This window comes from Hyperoodon ampullatus, assembly GCF_949752795.1.
Source record: "Hyperoodon ampullatus genome assembly, chromosome: 4".
Taxonomy (NCBI): Eukaryota; Metazoa; Chordata; class Mammalia; order Artiodactyla; family Ziphiidae; genus Hyperoodon; species Hyperoodon ampullatus.
This window is the reverse complement of record NC_136917.1, coordinates 159832961-159851107: the sequence shown is the minus strand read 5'-3', so window position 1 is coordinate 159851107 and position 18147 is coordinate 159832961.

Below are 18147 nucleotides of genomic sequence, written 5' to 3'. Positions count from 1 at the left end.
ATAGATTAAAGACCTAACTGTAAGGCCAAATACTATAAAACTCTTAGAGGAAAATATAGGCAGAACACTCTCTGACATAAATCACAGTAAGATCTTTACCAATCCACCACCTAGAGTAATGAAACTACAAACAAAAGTAAACAAATAGGACCTAACAAAACGTAAAAGCTTTTGCACAGCAAAGGATACCACAGATAAAACTGTTGTTCTTGACTCCCTTTCCTTGGTTTCTGCATTCCCTCCTCTCCCTATTTAGTAGCTGTTTGAATCTGCCCTTTGGAACTCAGGGAAAGTGAGGAGGCTGAAGCCTTATTCCTACAAACAAAAAATGGAGAACATACAAAGGTTTTTGTACCTGGGAGGGTCTCACAGGTTCCTGCTCAATTTTACTAATCTTTCATTCATAAAACATTATCTTTCTAACATCAAGGTAATTGGTATGGAAAATCCATGGGACCTCAGATCTGTCCTGACACTATATACTGATTTATCCTTTTCACCAGAACAAATGGGACTAGTAAGTCATGATTATTGACAGTTATCCTCTGGTCCTCTGCTTTCAGCCATCTCATTTCTCCCTGGCTTCAGTAACAGGTGAAATGATTAGAACAGTGAGTTGCTAAAATAACAGTGTAACTCAAAACTACCATCTCTCAGAGCTCCATAGGGGTTCCTTCCCCATTCTTATTTCAAGAGACCATTTTAGTAATTACTGTCAATCTGTAATAACACCTTGTCACTATAGTGATGAATGGTTGGGTGTATGAAACAGTCTTGTATGCAATTGTTAAACTTAATGCTAGTAAATTTTCTTCCACAAGAAAGAAAACCATATTTATTTCTGTGGTTGAAAGTATTAAATACACATGCTGCTGATGCCAAAGTCTGCTAAAAGCAAGCTGCCTTATATGTTGGTGAATATTTCTGATTTTTAAAGACAAATAGTTTCTTTTAGATCATAAGGTCTGGTTCCTTCTAATATATTGAAGTAATCTCTGAAGCCAAATGAAATTCTTATGTTTTATTGTCAATTTTACTTTACCACAGTGATGATTGTTTTTGAACAAAGTATGCCAAGCAGCCAAGCACACACTGTTCTTTCCCTATCTGTCATAACGGATAACATCTAGAGACCTGTTTTTCTTTAAGTTCATTTTCTAGGGATCAGCTGTGCTTGATCCTTTTAATATTTGTAGATTTGGAAATATATACATCTTTTCTTCTCAAAAGAAGTTTGTAAATGTTCATCTTATGAGTTTCAAGGTGATGCCACAGTACAAGAAATAACATGGTCTGCAATTCTCTTATTTTTTGAGAATTGCTGCCCAGTGTTCCTTAAAGGGACTTGGTTGTAGACTTGAAAGTCACCTTTTAATAGCTCCTTCCCCAGCAACATCTTGATCAATGTTAAATGGCAGCTCTGAGCTTCAAGAACTTTCAGAAAACTAAGGGGAAAAAATTAAATTATTCTTCATCAGGCAAAAGACTGAGGCAATGGAGAAAATACCTCAATACTGTTGAGAATTACTGTTGAAAGATAATAATGTGTTTGTGAAATTCATTGATTGGTCCCTATCTCTTGGTGTCCCAATTTAAATCCCAATAAAATCAAAGTACCTCAGTGTGTTTTGCTCCAGAAAAAAATGGACACTCCACACTCTGCGAGATTTTCTAATAAAAATTATAAGCTGGAAGAACTAATTGATGATTTCTGAATAAATACTGAAAATGGAAAAAGGAGCACAAAACAGAGAATGCCAAAACTAAGTCCCAATCTTTGGTTTAATGGATGACAGATTGATGGGAATGGCAAAATACTGGAAATAATTGTTTTATAAAGACTTTCCTTAGAGTCTATTAGATAACAGTTAAAAATTATACTATTCCACTCTATGAATTCATGCAAAATTAAACAAATATTTTAAAAGAAAGACAAAGGATGTAGGGTATATTGATTTTAGTAGCCATTTGAAAAACGTTTGTTTTTCTTTTCTTTTCTTTAATATCTTTATTGGAGTATAATTTCTTTACAATGGTGTGTTAGTTTCTGCTTTATAACAAAGTGAATTGGCTATACATATACATATTTCCCCATATCTCCTCTATCTTCAGTCTCCCTCCCACCCTCCGATCCCATCCCTCTAGGTGGTCACAAAACACTGAGCTGATCTCCCTGTGCTATGTAGCTGTTTTCCACTAGCTAAATATTTTACATTTGGTAGTGGATATATGTCCATGTCACTCTCTCACTTTGGCCCAGCTTACCATTTCCCCTCCCTTTGTCCTCAAGTCCATTCTCTCTGTCTATGTCTTTATTCCTGTCCTTGCCTCAGGTTCTTCAGAATCATTTTTTTTTTTTTTAGATTCAATGTATGTGTGTTACCATATGGTATTTGTTTTTCTCTTTCTGAGTTACTTCACTCTGTATGACAGATTCTAGTTACATCCACCTCACTATAAATAACTCAATTTCATTTCTTTTAATGGCTGAGTAATATTCCATGGAATACATGTGTCATATCTTCTTTATCCATTCATCTGTCGATGGACACTTAGGTTGCTTCCATGTCCTGGCTATTGTAAATAGAGCTGCAATGAACATTGTGGTACATGACTCTTTTTGAATTGTGGTTTTCTCAGGGTATATGCCCAGTAGTGGGATTGATGGACTGTATGGTAATTCTATTTTTAGAATTTTAAGGGACCTCCACACTGTTCTCCATAGTGGCTGTATCAATTTACATTCCCACCAACAGTGCAAGAGGGTTCCCTTTTCTCCATACCCTCTCCAGCATTTATTGTTTGTAGATTTTTTGATGATCACCATTCTGACTGGTGTGAAGTGATACCTCACTGTAGTTTTTATTTGCATTTCTCTAATGATTAGTGATGTTGAGCATCCGTTCATGTGTTTGCTGGCAATCTGTATATCTTCTTTGGAGAAATGTCTATTTAGGTCTTCTGCCCATCTTTGGATTAGGTAGTTTGTTTTATGATATGGAGCTGTATGAGCTCCTTGTAAGTTTCAGAAATTAATCCTTTGCCAGTTGCTTCTTTTGCAAATATTTTCTCCGATTTTGAGGGTTGTCTTCTTGTCTTATTTTTGGTTTCCTTTGTTGTGAAAAGCTTTTAAATTTCATTCTGTCCCATTTGTTTGTTTTTGTTTTTATTTCCATTTCTCTAGGAGGTGGGTCAAAAAGGATCTTGCTGTGATTTATGTCATAGAGTGTTCTGCCTATGTTTTCCTCTAAGAGTTTTATAGTGTCTGGATGTATATTTAGGTCTTTTATCCATTTTGAGTTTACTTTTGTGTATAGTGTTAGGGAGTGTTCTAATTTCATTCTTTTACATGTAGCTGTCCAGTTTTCCCAGCACCACTTACTGAAGAGTCTGTATTTTCTCCACTGTATATTCTTGCCACCTATATCAAGGATAAGGTGACCATATATACAGGGGTTTATCTCTAGGCTTTCTATCCTGTTCCATTGATCTATATTTCTGTTTTTGTGCCAGTACCATACCGTCTTGATTACTGTAGCTTTGTAGTATAGCCTGAAGTCCAGTAGCCTGATTCCTCCAGCTCCATTTTTCTTTCTCAAGATTGCTTTAGCTCTTTGGGGTCTTTAGTGTTTCCATACTAATTGTGAAATTTTTTGTTCTAGTTTTGTGAAAAATGCCATTGGTAGTTTGATAGGTATTGCATTGAATCTACAGATTGCTTTCGGTAGTATAGTCATTTTCACAATGTCGATTCTTCCAGTCCAAGAACATGATATATCTCTCCATCTGTTTGTATCATCTTTAATGTCTTTCATCAGTGTCTTATTGTTTTCTGCCTATAGATCTTTTGTCTCTTTGGTAGGTTTATTCCTAGGTATTTTATTATTTTTGTTGCAATGGTAAATGGTAGTGTTTCCTTAATTTCCCTTTCTGATTTTTCATCATTAATGTATAGGAATAGAAGAGATATCTGTGCATTAGTTTCATATCCTGCTACTTTGCTAAATTCATTGATTAGCTCTAGTAGTTTTCTGGTAGTATCTGTAGGATTTTCTATATATAGTATCATGTCATCTGGAAACACTGACCATTTTACTTCTACTTTTCTCATTTGGATACCTGTATTTCTTTTTCGTTTCTGATTGCTGTGGCTTCAGCTCCCAGGCCCCACCCGCCCCAGCAGGTGAGCAGACAAGCCTCTCGGGCTGGTGAGTGCTGGTCGGCACGGTTCCTCTGTGAGGGAATCTCTCCACTTTGCCCTCTGCACTCCTGTTGCTGTGCTCTCCTCCGTGACTCCAAAGCTTCACCCCTGCCCACCCCCCCACCCGGTCTCCACCTATGAAAGGGCTTCCTACTGTGTGGAAACTTCTCCTCCTTCACAGCTCCCTCCCAGAGGTCCAGTTCCTATCCCTATTGTTCTGTCTCTTTTTTTTTCTTTTTTCTTTTGCCCTACCCAAGTATGTGGGGAGTTTCTTGCCTTTTGGGAAGTCTGAGATCTTCTGCCAGCATTCAGTAGGTGTTCTGTAGGAGTTGCTCCACATGTAGATGTATTTCTGATGCATTTGTGGGGAGGAAGGTGATCTCCACGTCTTACTCCTCCGCCGTCTGGAAGGTCTCCCCGGGCTCTTCATTTTTCTTAGTAGAAAATATGAAGAAATATTTTTTGTCTGATTCTAAAGTTAAAATAAACACATAGATTTTTTAGTGTGTATCCCTGGAAATTTACTGACTTTTAAAAATTAGATAAGATAATTTTATAGTCTTGTGGAAGGAAATAATGAAGAATATTTAAAAATACTGAAAACGTACAATAGTTAGAAAAAGTTTTGTCAGTAAATATTAAAACATACTTTTAAGCAACTTAAAAAAATAATGTGTTTTAATAGTAGTAAAAAGTAGGTTTCCTAAAAAGATGCAGAATGAAGAGTCCAATATTAGATTCTAGGATGCCTTGGAATTTAATATATAACAGGATGGTATTTTATTTCTATGGGGATAGTAGTTTTGCTGAAAAAAAAAATGTTATGCATCTGGAAATATATACTTGAAATTTTGCTTCATATTGTAGAGAAAACAATGTAAATTGTATGAAATGCAAAACACTTTAAAAAGAATCAAGAGTAAATAATGAATGTTAGTGGAATAAATTCATGCACTAGGGAAAGGGAAACAGAAATAAGAGAAGAAACTGAGAAGCAATAACATATATAATATTTGACTATACAAAATTTTACACTTTTTAATTTAAAATTATACCATTACATAGCTTCAAAGCCAGGTGATTAGCCAATGTTTAATAGAGATAAAAATTGATATTTGTATTGTCTAAACACCTGCTACTAATTAAGAAAATAGATAGAGTGTGATAAAAAAAAATTGGCAAAGTAATTGAATCCATGAAATGGGATATTCAAAGAGAATCCCCAAGCTTCCAATAGACTGAAGGAAAAATGCTCAATCTTAGAGGTTGTCAAAGAAATTTAATAAAAGAAACAATGAAATAGTCTCCTTATAATTAGAAAAGTTGAATAAACACCACCTGCTTTTGCAAGAATATAAGGAAAGTGACATTCTCACATACTGCTGTTAGAAATGTGCATTGGTAAAGTAGTTCTTTAAAGCAATCTGATAATAGCAATTAAAATTAAAGTATAAATCCTTAACTCAAAAACTCCACTTTATACAAGAATCTATAGAGATGATAGCATCACTATGTAAAAATTATACAGTGGTTATTTTGATATCTTTTGCAGCAGCAGAAACCTGGGAATTTATGGAACATCTGTCAACAGGAAATGGTTAAGTAAACAATGGTACTTTTTAATGGGGAATATTATCCAGCTATTAAAAATTATTTATATAATTATATATATATATATATACACGAAATATATATATATATATATATATATATATATATATATATATATATATATATATATATATATTGACAGAAGGCTTGGAAGCATTTTTATGATCTTCTGTTAAATGAAAAATATAATGTTAAGAGAAGATACTGTAGAATGATACCATGTTTACTCCTACATCTCCATTTGTATAGAGAAAAAAGTGTTAACATGGTTTACCAAAAATATAATGGATTGAGTTGAGTGAATGTGTAAATTATCAAAGGTAAAAAAAAGAAAAAGATACCATAGAATAATGGATGACCATATCATTATGAAGTTCCAATAAATGTTACATATGCAATAATTTTATGAAGATATTGTAAATATATAAATAATAAGTGTGTACATGATAAAGACTAAAAATTGGCATTGACTAATGAAATGGTTGACCACACAGAATGAAACTCTACATCATTTTCAGAATGAATTTCTGCTATTTCAAAGCAGCTTTGTATCATAGTATCAAAACTAAGTAATAACTGAAAAAATACAAGGTGAAATATGTTTATGTCTTTGGGAAGGATGGAAATGTTCCATAGTAGCACCTAACTGCCTCTAAACACTTCAGTGCCATGAACACAATTGTAGAAGTGAAACCACATTAATTAGCTAAAGCTTGAAGAAGTAGCTGATATCTTGGTGAACTTATTAATCCATTATTTTAATAAAATACAGAAATACATGGATAAAATTTCACAAGAAAGTTTTGAATTGGTTTAATATTCGAAAGTGACATTAAAAGGTTAGAGTGTTGGGTGAATACTGTAGGGAAAGATAGAGGGAATTATTGCTGGAGGCTGTCAGTCCACAAGGAGTGGGTTTGTTCAAAATGAAGACTTGTATTACATATTTGTTAAAATCAGATCAGTTTGCGGAGGGTACATTTTCCCAAATCATATTTTTGCTGTCATTGGAAATCAACTTGGGCAGTGCCTCCAAAGTGACCCACGTCAGAGCACATCTCCCATGTCAGTTGTTAACAGAATGTAAATGGAGTGAGCTCAGCAGCAAACTGCACACAGGACTCTACCAAATGTCTTTTCCCATGTTGCGATCCTATGCCATCTCCTTTGACCAGTCCTTGAACCCAAGTGCTTTGACTCAGAAGTTAAAGTTTGTGAGTTTCTGCTTTGCAAGACTCCCTTTTAATTCCATCAAGATCTTGGTCCTCACCAGCAATAAAACCTGGTGTCTTCTTCATTTTGGCCTTCAAGAATACATTTCTCTTTGTGGATGACACCATTCTTTGTTTGATTTCTAATGCTGATAGTACCTTCTTCCTCAAATGTTTATGATCATTTCAATAGAAATAGAGTCAGAGGCATGGGATTAAAGAGTTCATGTTCACATTTTAACCAAGAGTTATCTTCAACTGCAGAAGATTACTGAGTGAATAGATTTCTGCTCTTTTAAATCAGCAAGTTTGTGGTAACTGGTTACAGCATCCACAGAAAATAGAGAGCTTTGACTCAGACAGAAAAAGAGGCCTGAAAGAATGGGTTCCTATGGAAGATTATCAAAACAGTATTAGTTAACTAAAATAATACTAAGTTCAAGCACAATCTGGACCTTATCAGTATACAAATAGGACAAATTCCATTTTGTAGCAACGACAAGTTGTTTCATTGCCAGAGTTGATGCTGGAATCTTGGGAAAGATAGGGAAATTTTCATGTGTAGGTGCAATTTGAAGTAGTATCCTTGCCTAATGCTAAGGTTTAGGTTTAAGGACAATGCTTTGGGAAGAGAGATTTATCAAGCCTTATAAAATATCAGAAGCCATTAGTGCAGATGAATTTAGAATGATTCTGCCTCCCAGGCTAATTGTCATGCAAACAAAATCACAGCAGAGGCTCTTTCATAAAGACAAAATTAGTGAATATTGACAACACAAATGCATGTTTTAAGATGCAAGATTAATCCCAGACAAAGAATGGCACTGACTCCTGAGTCTGAGACTATCGATTTCTATCTATACTGAAGGCTGTTGGCTGACAGCTGATAGAGCTGGGAAGGACAGTGAGACTACAAGACTACCACTTCTCATCTTGACAAAAATTTGTTAATGCAGACAAAATACATAGGGACTGTTCAATCCACGTCTCACATTGCTGAACTGTCTTCAGCTGAATTTTTCACATCAGCTACTGGTAATGTGTGCCTCACCCGTGCATTGAATTTTTGATACTCAAATGCTTGCATTTACAGTACGTTATTGCACTTTTTGTCATTTGTGTTCTTCAAATATATTTCTGGCTCCCCATCTTCCATGGGCATGGTCAGATTATACTTCCCTTCACTTTCGAAGTGTGGTATGACTTGGTGATTTGCTCTGACAAAGGAAAGGTCAGAAGAAATGACTGGTATATTTCCCAGATGGCACCTTCAGGAGCCACTGTTGAGTTGCCATGATTCCATTCTCCTGCTTAGGAAATCACAGATGCACGGAGTGTTAAGCACCCTGAGATTTGGTCCTTCAGGAATAAAGAGGTAAAGCAGAGCCTCACCAAGCTAATTTTGATGGAAATGTGTGAGAAAGAAATGAGATGCTGAGTTTGTTCACTATAGTAAAGTTACCTAACCTATGCTTAATAATTCGAATTGTTAAAAATTTTTAAATTTGCTTTTAGGCTACAATTCTAGATTAATAAAATTACTTTTACTTATAATCTTATAGTTATTCATTTTAACACTGGTAGAAAATATATACTTATTCTGTTGTCAATCATCTTCTATTAATGACATCATAGTTTATATTGAAAATATCTACTAAATATGATTATATCTTCATAATTTTATAGGGTCCTCAAAAATTAAAGGAGGAACTTCGGGAATGCTTTCTTGAAATCAGTAGTACCTTGCCTTTTTAAATGACTCACATCTATTCACTTCCTTTAATGAAAACAAAATCTTAACCTTGCTCCAAGTAGCTTAGAGATAAAGGTTTTGTAAAATTGCTTTTTACTTTATGTGTCATATTACACAAAAATAATATTAAAATAAATAATCTCTGCTTTTCAAACCTTTCTCTCTCTTCTCTGTCTCTATCTCTGTTTCTCTCTTCATAACCACAACACACACACACACACACACACACACAGGAACATTCACACTCATATATACATCGATATAGATCGGTTCCCATATTAGATCAAAATAAAAAGGACTCACAAGGATGAGGACCATCTCCCACTTGTTCACCATTTGATGCCAATGTATTGCCCATGGCCTAGAACAGAAGGGAAGGAAAAGAGGAGGGAGGAGGGAGAGAGGGAGGGGAAGGAAGGGAAAGATGGTAGAAGGCAGGAAGAACTAGTTTGAATTCAACCAACTAGAGTTCAGAAAAAAATTGGGTGGAAAGAAGGTGGGTTGAGTGTGCCCAGGAGGATTTCATTTTATACACGTATATATATTTTTTCAAAGTGTTTTACTACCTTCTTTAAGTTATTCAACTGTAGTTAGACCCAAACTACACAGCCTCTTAAATGACTTTAAAGGCTCAGGATTGGTGTTTCTGGGAATGTGCTACAGTGTGGTAAATTGGATTTTACAAATAATTTAATCCTTTTTGATTCAGTCACATTCACACAAGCTTTGAATGAAGAAAAATTAAAGAAGGGTCATCCCATCAATTTTTACCCTTTCATAAATGCAAGTATTGCATTTAAAGGTAACCCAATAAAGGATACAGTCTAAATATTAAAAATCCTGCACAATTTCTGGATTCTATCATCATTTTGACTTCCATCTTTTTAATTTACAAAAATACCAGTTAATATTTTCTGCATCTAGCTATACTAGGAAAATAATATACATTGATTAATTAAATGGTAACATAAGTAATGTACATTGAATAAGTAATTACTTAAAGAAATATAGCTAAAGCAAACATCTATTGGTGTTATTTTAAAACATTGAAAAATAATCCTTTTTGCTTAAATTCAAGAAGACAAATAATTCTTTCACCTATATGATACTGTTTTGAACTGAAAGTTAATAATAATCTGGAACAGACTTAATATTCTTTATATACTAAACTGCCAGTCTAGAATTACTGAGTGATAGCAATCACCATGGCTGTACAAATAGCTAAATACAAAGGAATACTAGCTTTTATAACATAATAAAAATTATTTTTTTTTGAAATATCAAAACACAATATTGTATTTATCTGTAGAGGGAATTTCTGATTCTCATAAACTGAAGCTCATTTCAAATTTTAACATATTAAAAGTATGTCATACATTATATATTTCTGTTATTTCAAGTCATGCTTCAACCCAAATGAAATGATTGCATTTTAAAAATTCTATTCTTGAAAAAGAAAATAATCGTGTGTAAATCTAAAATTTGGTATGCTAATCTCTTAAAACAAATATTTATCACTGAATAAGAGTATGATGGTGTATTTACTAAATGTTACCTAAGATAGCCTCCTATTCATATTGTGATTCAAGACCCTTTTCATTTAAAATGATTTCTTGGAGCTACTACAAAAAGTTGCATAGAGGGCTCTCTTATTCTACTTTATAAATGCATAGTAGTTTGCTGTTTGCACTTGCTGCAAAATGTCAGTGTTACAAGTCTTCTTTGCTTTAATTAATGCTTTGTGGTTTGCATTTAGATGGCTGATATGAAAATTACTATTTCTCCTTTTTTAATATTCAGTTTTCCACTATGACTTTGTCCATATTTAATAGATCATTGCTTATGCTTTTATTTTCAAATTTTCTGCATCATTTTGTTTTAGGTACATCCCTTATCTAGGACAAACATTTCAGATTTGTCTTGTATTCAGTCTGAATTGAAATTCAATAGGTGAATTAAACACATTTATATTTATTGATATGACAATATGTATGTTTGATCTTAGTTCCTTTTGCACTTTTATGCTATGTTTTCCGTTTTTCTGTTTTTTTTTAACTTTTGTGATGTTTTCTAGTGCTTAACTTTCCAATTATGTTTTTATAAAATAACTTTATTCATTAGGATTAAGTTCTCTATATTAGTTCCCTGATATGAGCAAATAACAAATCTTTAATCCAGCTACATTATATGTCATAATTTTCACCTTTACATTAACATAATATTTAATACTATGATAATTATTACTTGGTCTTTTCAAAATAAAACAATATCTTTTGATTTCTAGTTATTGCAGAGCCTCTCAATCAATATTTCAATCAAAAATCAATATTTTTTTTCTACTTTTCCTTATATTTTTGGTAATTGCATCATTTCTATAAAGTTAATGCATATAGGTACTTTTTTTTTTTTTTTTGTAGCGGTACGTGGGCCTCTCACTGTTGTGGCCTCTCCCGTTGCGGAGCACAGGCTCCGGACGCGCAGGCTCAGCGGCCATGGCTCACGGGCCCAGCTGCTCCCCAGCATGTGGGATCTACCCGGACTTGGACATGAACCCGTATCCCCTGCATCGGCAGCGGGACTCTCAACCACTGTGCCACCAGGGAAGCCCCATAGGTACTATTTTATTTGGATATTTGAGAATATATTTTAGTCTTATTTCTAAAAGTACATGTATTCAGTACTTCCATCAATATCCACCATGAAAACTAAGATGGAAATCATTTTCTAAAACCTAGCTAATTACATCCAATAACATATACAAAGGATAATATATCATGACAAAGTGTAGTTTTTCATAAGAATATAAGGTTGATATAATGGAAATTAATGAATGCAATTCATTTCAAACAACTAATTAAAATACATACAATTAATTAAATAGATGTAGAAAAGTCATTTGAAAAAATCTAGAAATCATTCCTGATTAAAAAATAAATAAAGCAACTTTCAGCAAATGAGAAATAGAAATTTCCTCAGCCTGATAAAAGACATCTGAGAAAAAAAATCTACAGATAATACCACATTTAATGATATTAAATATAAAAGAATAAAAGAGGGAATGCTTAAGGATAAGACAGATATGTCTCTCTCACCACATATTTTTAACAGGTCTTTATTGGAATATAATTCCTTCACAATACTTAGTTTCTTTTGTACACCAAAGTGAATCAGCCATATGCATACATATGTCCCCATATGCCCTCCCTCTTGAGCCTCCCTCCCATTCTCCCTACCCCACCCCTCTAGGTCATTGCAAAGCATGTAGTTGATCTACCTGTGCTATGCTGCTTCTTCCCACTAGCTATTTTACATCCTGTACTGTATATATGTCAATGTTACCCTCACTTTGCCCCAGCTTACCCCTCCCACCCCATGCCCTCAAGTCCATTCTCTGTGTCTAAATCTTTATTCCTGCCCTGCAACTAGGTTCATCAGTACTGCTTTTTTTTTTTTTTTTAGATTCCATATATATGCATTAGCATATGGTATTTGCTTTTCTCTTTCTGAGTTACTTCACTCTGTAGGACAGACTCTAGGCCCATCCACCTCACTACAAATAACTCAGTTTTGTTTCTTTTTATGGCTGAGTAATATTCCATTGAATATATGTGCCACATCTTCTTTATCCATTCATCTGTTGATGGACATTTTGGTTGCTTCCATGTCCTGGCTATTGTAAATAGTGCTGCAATGAACATTGTGATACATGTCTCTTTTTGAATTATGGTTTTCTCAGGGTATATGCCAAGTAGTGGGACTGCTGGGTCATATGGTAGTTTTATTTTTAGTTTTTTAAGGAACCTCCATTCTGTTCTCCATAGTGGTTTTATCAATTTCATTCCCACCAACAGTGAAGGAGAATTCCCTTTTCACCACACCCTTTCCAGCATTTATTATTTCTAGACTTTTTGATAATGGTCATTCTGACTGGCATGAAGTGATACCACATTGTAGTTCTGATTTACATTCCTCTAATAATTAGTGATGTTGAGCATCTTTTCATGTGCCTCTTGGCTACCTGTATGTCTTCCTTGGTTAAATGTCTATTTAAGTCTTCCACCCAATTTTTAATTGGATTGTTTTTTGTTTGTTTGTTTTGTTTATATATATATATTGAGCTCCATGAGCTGTTTGTATATTCTGGAGATTAATCCTCTGTTGTTTCATTTGCAAATATTTTCTCCCATTCTGAGGGTGCTCTTTTCACCTTGTTTATGGTTTCCTTTGTTGTGCAAAAGCTTTTAAGTTTAATTAAGTCTCATTTGTTTATTTTTGTTTTCATTTCCACTACTCTAGGAGGTGGGTCAAACAGATCTTACTGTGGTTTATGTCAAAGAGTGTTCTTCCTGTGTTTTCCTCTAAGAGTTTCATAGTGTCTGGTGTTACATTTAGGTCTTTAATCCATTTTGAGTTTAGTTTTGTGTATGGTGTTAGGTAGTGTTCTAATTTTATTCTTTTACTTGTAGCTGTCCAGTTTTCCCAACACCACTTATTGAAGGGCTGTCTTTTCTCCATTTTATGTTCTTGCCTCCTTTGTCTTAAATTAGGTGACCATATGTGTGTGGGTTTATCTCTCGTCATTTTAACCTGTAAAATTGAGCTATATTTCTGTTTTTGTTCCAGTACCTTACTGTCTTGATTACTGTAACTTTGTGGTATAGTTTGAAGTTGGAGAGCCTGATTCCTCCAACTCCATTTTTCCTTCTCAAGATTGCTTTTGCTATTCATGCTTATTTGTGTTTCCATACGAATTATAAAATTTTTTGCTCTAGTTCTGTGAAGAATGCCATTGGTAGTTTGATAGGGATTGCATTGTATCTGTAGATTGTTTTGGGTAGCATAGTCATTTTCATAATATTGATTCCTCCAATCCAAGAACATGGTATATTTCTCCATCTGTTTATATCATCTTTGATTTCTTTCATCAGTGTTTTATAGTTTTCTGAGTACAAGTCTTTCACCTCCTTAGGCAGGTTTATTCCTAGGTATTTTCTTCTTTTTGTTGCAATTGTAAATGGGAGTGCTTCCTTAATTTCTCTTTCTGATTTTTTTTGGTTGTTGGTATATAGGAATGCCAGAGATTTCTGTGCATTAATTTTGTATCCTGCAACCTTACCAACTTCATTGATTATTTCTAGTAGTTTTCTGGTGGCTTTTTTAGGATTTTCTATGTATAGTATCATGTAATCTACAAACAGTGACAGTTTTATTTCTTCTTTTCCAATTTGTATTTATTTTATTTCTTTTTCTTCTCTGATTGCCCTGGCTAGGACTTCCAAAGCTATGTTGAATAGGAGTGGTGAGAGTGGACATCCTTGTCTTGTTCCTGATCTTAGTGGAAATGCTTTCAGTTTTTCACCAATGAGTCTGATGCTTGCTGTCGGTTTGTCATTTATGGACTTTATTATGTTGAGGTAGGTCCTCTCTCTACCCATTTTCTGGAGAGTTTTTATCATAAATAGGTGTTGAATTTTGTCAAAAATTTTGTCAAAATTTTGCTGCATCTATTGAGATAATCATATCATATTTATTCCTTAATTTGTTAATGTGGTGTATCACATTGATTGATTTGAATATATTGAAGAATCCTTGCATCACTGGGATAAATCCCACTTAATCATGTCGTATTATCCTTTTAATGTGTTGTTGGATTCTGCTTGTTAGTATTTTGTTGAGGATTTTTGCATCTATGTTCATCAATGACATTGGTCTATAATTTTCTTTTTTGTGATACCTTTTTCTGGTTTTGGTATCAGGGTGATGGTGGCTTCCTGGAATGAATTTGGGAGTGTTTCTAATCAACCTTGTACTGGAGATTCCAGCAGATGTAATAAGCCACGAAAAAGAAACAAAAGGCAATTATAATGGAAATGAAGTAACAAAGCTGTCATTATTCACGGATTATATAAGGATTGTTGTAACAAATCCAATGGTATTTACAAAATAGACACTAGAACTAATGAGTGAGTGTAGCAGTATTACTGGGTAGAAATATGAAAGTATAAATTTAACTATATTATAAATACCAGCATGATACAATCAAACTAAAAATCTTAAACAACACAATTATAATGGCAGCAAAATTTTGAAATATTTAGGGGAAATTCTGGTAAAATATGGGTAAAATCTGTACACTGAAAATCACAAATTATTGATAAAAGAAATCAGTTACCTAAAATAACAGAGAGCTATACTGACGAGACTTAATAGCACAGGGAGATCAATTCGGTGCTTTGTGACCACCTAGAGGAGTAGGATAGGGAGGGTGGGAAGGAGGGAGATGCAAGAGGGAAGAGATATGAGGATATATGTATATGTATAACTGAGTCACTTTGTTATAAAGCAGAAATTAACACACCATTGTAAAGCAATTATACTCCAGTAAAGATGTATATATATATATATATATATATATATATATATATATATATATATAGTTAAAATGTCTATTCTCCTTCAACTAATCTATAGATTCAACTCAATCCCATACAGAATTCCATAATTTTATCTTTAGTTTTCTTTAAATTGACAAATTGATTCTAAAATCCATATGGGCTATAAAGGACTTATCATAAACAAAACAACTTTGAAGAAAAACAAATGTTGAATACTAACATTCCATGACCTCTAGACTTATTTTTTAAATATAGTATTCGTTTAAAGATAAACAAATAGAATAAGGAAACACAATGGAAAACCCAAAAAATGAGGTTCCCACATATTTAGACAACTGATAAATGTTCTAAGGCAATTCAATGAAGAAAGAATTGTCTCTTCAACAAATGGTGATGAAAACGTTGGGTATCCTTATGACAAAGTAAAAACTTTGATCCATTGATTGTGCCATATAAAAATTAACTTTAGACCTGTTCTAGGCAGCTATCTTACAGATGCGTGAATGTAAGAGTAGGAAGGGGTGGATGTTGGGATCACTTGGAGATCTTTGACACTTGAAGAAAAAATATACCAGGGGGTGAAAAGTTACTTAAAATTAATCTCAGACCTAAATTTAAAGCTTAAGTTTATATAAAAACATATAAGAAAATCTTGATGAGCTTGGATTAGGCAAATATTCTTTAGATAACACACCATCAGAAGTACAATCTATAAATGAATAAAGTGATATATCAGAATTTATCAACACTTAAAAAATATAGTGACTAAAGGAGAACAGTAGTTGCCTAAGAATATGGGAGTAATAAATCTGCTTATTTTTTCCTTTGATGATAGTTTCATTGACAATAATTATGGCAAAAATTATTAAAATTTAAACTCTAAATATGTGTAGTTTATTTTATGTATGTCTCAATAATCATATTTATCTAAACACACATTAAATAAAGTCCTTTTCAGACAAAACAAAATTTAGAAATTCATTATCAGAAGGCTTGAACTTCACTACAAAAAAATATTACAGACAATTATTCAGGAAGAAGAAATGTGATACGAGATGGAAATTTGAAATATGCTAAAAAAGTAGCAGTCCTGAAAATACTTTAGAAAGTTGGGTAAACATAGAATACTTACTTTCTTATTTTAAGTGTATGAAAATAATTGACTGTCTAGAAGAAATGATAGTGTATTGTGCAGTATGTGTAACATATGCAGAAATAAACATAAAAAAGAGTTCAAGGACTGGAAAGGAAGAAATGGAAGCTTGCAATTGTAAGTTCCTAAAACTAAATATGAGGTGTCATATCAGTTGAAGTTAGACTGTGATAAGCAAGAGAGATCACAATACACAAAAATCAATAACATTGAGAAAAAAATATTTGAGTAGAAGAAAAAAATCAGGGATGATATGAAATCACACACACACACACACACAAACACACACACAAAAAGGAGAATAATGGTAAAGGAAGAAGCATGTCAAATGATGCAAAGACTTTCATTAATATGAAGAATAAAAATTGGCATTAATCTTTAGCAATGAGGAAGTTATTGGTGACCTAGGTGAGAATTATTTCATGGAGTAGTGGAGACAATTTTCAGATTGGAGTGATCTGAAGAACGAATGTGTAGTGAGTACATGCTACCCTTTCAAGAAACTTGGCTTTAAAGGAGAGAAGAAGGACTGAGGATTATTGTGAGATGCATTGGAATCAAGTAAAATGTAATTCTTTTTTTTTTGTGACAAGATGGAAGAGAGAAAGAATGATTATGGTTTTCAAGGAAATAAAGGAATAATTCATAAGGAAGTAGAAAATGTGGTATACAGAACAGAAGCTGACTAGCTTAATACCAAGATATGGCTAATTCTATGCAAAGAGAAGTAGGAGAGGCTGGATGTTGATTAAAATGTAGGGGCTTTGTTTGTTTGTTTTTCTTTTTCATCTTTTTTTTATCTTTTGCAAGGGTGATGAGAAGATAACAGTTTTATTGGTGAGGTGATGGATGGAAGTATACATGTGAACAGGATGCTAAGGAAGCACAGAAGAACAAAATCCACCTTCAAAAATAATGAAATGTTTCAGAGTTGATAATGCTGGGACTTGATACATTATTAAGATAAAAGGAAGGGTAGAGGAATTAGGTGTATACAAGGAAGGATGAGTCATTTGAGACTAAGGCAGATTGAGTAAAACATCTCCTATAAAGTGAATCAATGTATGAATATTCAAATCATCATTCAAATATAAATAATATGTAACTATTTTATTCTCTACTCAAGTTACATTATCTCATTAGCCATAACCAGCCATAAGCAGCATCATAGGTAGATTTTGAAACAGTAAATAATGTTAATTTAATTTTAACATTTTGCTGTCTCAACATTTTGCTTAACTTGTAATAATTAATATTACCTTAGCAAGCCATAGTTTGTAGATGAATCCATAATTTAAAAATGAGTCTTTCACTAGGGAAAAAAACAAACAAGCTACATCCCACAGAACTTAAGCAATGAACCTCTCTCTATGGCTACCACCACTACCTCTTTGTAGTATTCTCCTATAAACTGTAAGAAAAAATTAAAAGAAGCTATTGAGCTCCTAGGTTTACTCATTGTTACCCTTGTTATAAATAAATTATTCAAACACTCTTTACTCCTCTAACCTGTAAAATAATAACCATGTGGCAAAGCTACTGACAAGAAAAAATGGAATAACTCATGTAGGACTCTGGGCAAAGAATGAATCCTAAATGAAGATTAATTTTCTTCTCATTCCTTTATAGAAATAACTTGGGTTAAATAGTTTCTCTTCTTTAGAAACTCTGTCTAGTTCCAATATTTTAGTATTGAAAATAATAACACAGAGGAGAGAGAGGGAAGATATTTGATAATAAATGGATCCCTTTATCTCCCTCTGCAATGTTCCACAACTATAATTTTTTTAATGTAATGTAATCAAAGAAATAAAATTAACGAT